Here is a 5,133-nt window from a genome sequence, read left to right as displayed (position 1 = left end):
AATGCCCGATGGTCTCTCCCTTTATTCAAATAAAGTCAAAGGACTCATTTGTCTCCTTTTTGGACATAAACCTCTGATGTTTGTGGAGTCATTTTCCTGGCACACATATAGTAAACTGTCTTATAAATTCTATGAGCCTGACAGATGTTCAGTCACATAGTTGTAACCCAGATCCAGTTTTTCCATCTGTTTCAGCCCCAGGGTGGATGCGGTGGCCCACTCTCCTTATCTCTCTACAGCTTGGATGTTTGTATTCCCCTCTAGGTAGCCTTGAATCTCCTTTGTTTTCTCTGCAGGCTTTTTTGGGAGCACACAAGTTAACAGACTACAGGAGATTAAACAGCAGACTTCAGCTAAATCTAAAATTGCTTTCTACCCTGAGTTAAATTTCTAACCCACAGCTGGAGAAGCAGCTCTGGGCTGGGCTCTGGAGAAACTCCCAGATAAGAGAAGTGCAGCCAGATGCCCTCCTCCCTGAGCTTGATCACATCTTTTGTTTTCTTAAGTATCCAGTTGTTAGTGTTTCCTAGCAATTCTCTAAGTAAAAAGGAACAAAAGGAACCCCCAACATACCTTTGCACCCTAAAATTTCTGCTCTATCCAATCATTTCTTCTGGTGGCATTGAGCAAATCTGGATGGTCCGTGGAGGTCTTTTCCAACTTAAATTATTTACACCTTTATCCCATCAAAACCCCCAGAATTGAGGTAAAAATAAAGAAACTAAACAAAGAGATCTAAAGCTGCACCACTTCACTGGGATTTGGAGGTGAATTTGGGGTTCAGAGGAATATCCAAGAGGATGTGTGTGTTGTAGGGCTGTGGGGCCACAATCTCGTAGCTGTGCTGGCAGAGTTTGTCCCCCTGAGCCCGTCTGTTCTCCAGGAATTCTGGTTCTGTCCCAGTCCCTGGCCTGGCTCTCCCCGTTTGGGGTGTCCCCCCAAAGTGCCCAAATCACTGCTGCAGTGCCTGGGCTGCTCCTGGCTGGGGATGTTCCTGCCCACCAACCTCTCCTGGTCAGTGCCAGGGGGGTGGGAGGGGGTTTGGGGGGTCCTGGGGGAACGGAGAGAGGCTTCTGTGGCCCTTGGGGGTTTTGTGGTGCTGGGAGGGGGTTTGGGGGCTTTTGTGGCAGACTGTGAGGGGGGTTTGAGGTCCTGGCCGGGCTGTGTGGCTTGGAGAGGATTTGGGTGGGTTTTGGGGGAGATGGGAAGGGGCTTTGGTGGCTCTTAGTGTTGGAAAAGAAATGAAATTTAGCAAAATATTTAATTATAGTTTAGTTATGAGTTGTGTGTGAATTGGTTTGTTAAAAGCAGTTTTGTAGCCGTTGATAGTGTGTGTTGGGTTTGTGTGTAACCTAGCAGGTAGTCTTAGGAATTTAATAAATATTTAAACTAGCGCAGGAAAGTAAGAATGCTAACCTGTCTGGAGGCAGCATACAATGCTCTTAGAATAAGATAAGCAGAAGATTTATGATCTTGTTTGTGAACTAAGGAATGTATTACAAGGGGACTGTGACTAGGCAAGGGGAACTGTTTCTTGGAGACCCTGTTATGAATTGCATGTATAAAAGGGAAGCACCCATATGTGAAATTGGGGGCTCGGACTTGGGACGTTAGTCTACCAGCTCCCCGGGCCCTTAATAAAGCACCCACAAAACTTGTCCGAGTTTTGTGTCATTTATCAATCGGGCAACAGTTTTCTGGCGACCGCGGCAGGACTCCGAGGGTTGCCGGGGCGGTTCCGCGTCTCGATCCACTCCAAGCCGGCACCGAGCATTTCTCGGGGAGTCATCGGTTCGTAACCACCCCTGCGCCTGTCGGACAACTGCATTAAGGTAAGCCCGAAGGTACTTTATATTGGAAAAAGGTGATAATTGGATTTGGATTTGGTGGTTGGTAGAAAAGCCTAGGCTCCGGCCATAAGACGTCTAAGGACGCAGGACCGGAACTCGCCTCCTGTTTCTTTTTGGGAAGGACGGCGAGAAGGTATATTGGTTTAAGGTATATTGGTTTATTGGGATTAAAGGTGGAATTAAAGGCTGTAATATGATGTCTTTTAAAATTTTTAAAACCTTAGTGCAAGCCAATGGTAAAATACCTGGAAATATGCCATTAGGTTGTATATTAAAATGATGGAAAAGTGAGGGGTATTATCAAGAATTGGATAAAAGTAAAATGATAGATTGTTGTAATCATTGGTGGCCTGAATATGAGATTGGGGAAGCGGGATGGCCGGTGAATGGTACACTGGAATTGGGGATAATGGAATCTCTGATGCAATTTTTAAGGAAAAATGAGAAATGGGATGAAATACCATATTTAGATTTGTTTTTTGTTTTATACCGGAAAGAGGAATGGCAAAAGGAGTGCGGTATCTTGGTTTTAGAAGTGAATGATGAGAGGGAGCGTGTGGGATGTAAAGAAAGAAAGGAGCGTAATTTGTATCCTTCAATTGAGGAAGATTTGTTTTATTGTATGGCACCCTCGAGGGTTCCGGTTTGCTCCTAATGTGCCCCCTGCTCCCCCTGCCGATATAGCTATAAAAACGGGATCTAGTGAGAGTGATAGTGATGGTGATGATGGTGAAAAGAATGAGAGTGTTAAAAGAACTCCGTTAGCAGGGCGGACTCGCCAGGGGAGGAAGGGGCAGAAGGGACCACAGTTAATTGCGCCGTTAAGGGAAGCTGTGGGACCACAGGGAGAAAGGATACTTATAAAGGTGCCTTTCTCCCCCGGGGATTTGGTAATACGGAAGCAAACAGTGGGGAGTTATCGGGAGGATCCTGAAAGGGTGGAAAGGGTGGTTAAAATGGTAATAAAGACTCAGAATCCGGACTGGAATGATTTACAGGTATTATTAGATACTATAATGGATTCCACAGAAAAGGAAATGGTTATTAGAGCCACTAGAGAAAAGGCTCGTGAGGAGATTTGGTTGAGACAACTAAATGAAACAGTTGACGAATTGGTACCTAGTGAGGAATCCAGGTGGGACCCAAATTCTACGGGAGGAATAAGGGCTGTAAAACGATATCAGGAATTGTTGGTGGAAGGAATTAGGACAGGAATACCTAAAACTATGAATTGGTCTAAGTTGTATTCGGTCAAGCAGGACAAGAATGAGTCTCCGTCTGCTTTTTTTAGAATGATTAAAAGACATGGCTCGGAAGTTTACTAATTTAGATGTAGAGGATCAATCAGGAAAACTTCAATTGGCATTGTTGTTTATGGGGCAATCACAAGAGGATGTTAGGAAAAAGTTACAAAAGCTGGAAGGAGAGGACACCCGGAGTTTGGATAAAATGTTGGAGGTAGCGTGGAAGGTATACAACAACAGGGAAAAAGAAACTGCAAAAAGACAACAAGCTAGTATTCTGGCTGTAATGCAACAGACAGGGGCAGGAGGAAGACCCATTAGGGGTCGAGGTCGGGGAGGAGTTAATCGCGGACAGAGGGGGATGGCGAGAGGTCGGGGAGGATTTGGGTTTGCACCTAACATGGGGAGGTTGGATCCAAACCGGTGTGCGTTTTGCCCACAATTGGGACACTGGAAAAATGAATGCCCGGTTAGAGGAAGTATGGGCATGGGAAACATAGGATTAAGGACAGGTCCAATGGGGAATGCTCCTGTGGGAGGATTCACGGGAGGACCAGCAGAGGTCGCTCAAGCACTAGTTTTGGGAAACTATCAGAATCAAAGCTGACTAGACCAGGATTTGAGGGTAGTTTTAGAGATAGATGGAAAGGATCAAGAATTTATGGTAGATACTGGAGCCACATGTTCTGTACTCAATAGACGATTGGGACCTTTGAGTGACACAACGGTACAGGTGGTGGGGGCAACAGGGAAGCTAGAGGAACAATCATTTTTACAACCTTTAAATCTTAGGTTTGGAGGGAAGGAATTAGATCACCAATTTTTGTACATGCCAAACTGCCCCACACCCCTTCTTGGCAGAGACCTGTTTTCCCAACTTAATGTGAAAATAATATTTGAAGGGGGAAGGGTGAAATTGGAAATACCTGAGGAACAAATAGCAGGCATTTTTGTGATCAAGGAAGTGGATGCCTCTCCTATTCCAGAAGAAATTGAGCAGGCTGTAGTACCCTGGGTATGGGAGTCAGGGGTCCCTGGAAAATCTAAAGCTGCGCAGCCAGTAAAGATGGAACTAAATGAAGGGGCCCAACCAGTGAGGGTAAAGCAATACCCCTTGAAGCTTGAGGCAAGGAGGGGAGTACCCCCGTTAATTAAACAATTTTTGGTTCAAGGAACATTACAGGAATGTGAATCGGAGTATAATACTCCAATTTTTCCAGTGAGGAAGCCTAAAGGTAAGTACCGTTTGGTACAGGACTTGAGGGCTATTAATGAAATAGTGAAAGACATATATCCAGTTGTTGCTAATCCTTACACCTTGTTAACATCTGTATCGGAGGAGTTTAAATGGTTCTCAGTGATTGACCTTAAAGATGCCTTCTTCTGCATCCCACTGGCAGTAGAGAGTAGGAAATATTTTGCCTTCGAGTGGGAGAGTCCTGATTTTGGGAGAAAGAAGCAGCTTACGTGGACGAGACTCCCACAGTGATTTAAAACAGCCCTATTATTTTTGGAAACCAACTGGCCAAGGAGCTGGAGGAATGGAAGATAACCCAGGTAACAATATCCCCATCCTTGTATGTAGTCCTGCAGTACGTGGACGACATTTTTCTGGCTACTAAGGAAAGGGAAATGTGTGTGGAATTAACAATTAAATTACTCAACATGCTTGGCCAAGCAGGGTATCGGGCTTCTAACGAAAAAGCTCAATTGGTCAAAAATAGCGTTATTTATCTCGGTTGTGAGATCACACAAGGGCAGAGACGTTTGGGAGTAAATCGAATAGAGGCAATATGTGCTATTCCTTTGCCTCGTAACCATCAGGAATTGAGATCTTTTCTAGGAATGGTGGGATGGTGTCGACTGTGGATCATGAATTTCGGTCTCCTAGCCAAGCCACTGTATGAGGCCTTGAAGCAGCATTGGTTGGAGTGGACGACACAGCAAAAGAAGGCCTTCCAGGAATTGAAGCAGGCACTAAAGGAGGCCCCAGCCCTAGGACTCCCTGACCTGACCAAGGAATTCCAGTTGTACATGAA

Source organism: Melozone crissalis, unplaced genomic scaffold, assembly GCF_028551555.1.
Source record: "Melozone crissalis strain CALT ecotype California unplaced genomic scaffold, PUWL_Pcris_2 ptg000086l_1, whole genome shotgun sequence".
NCBI lineage: Eukaryota > Metazoa > Chordata > Aves > Passeriformes > Passerellidae > Melozone > Melozone crissalis.
The sequence above is the reverse complement of the archived record's forward strand: the minus strand, read 5'-3'. Positions refer to the sequence as shown.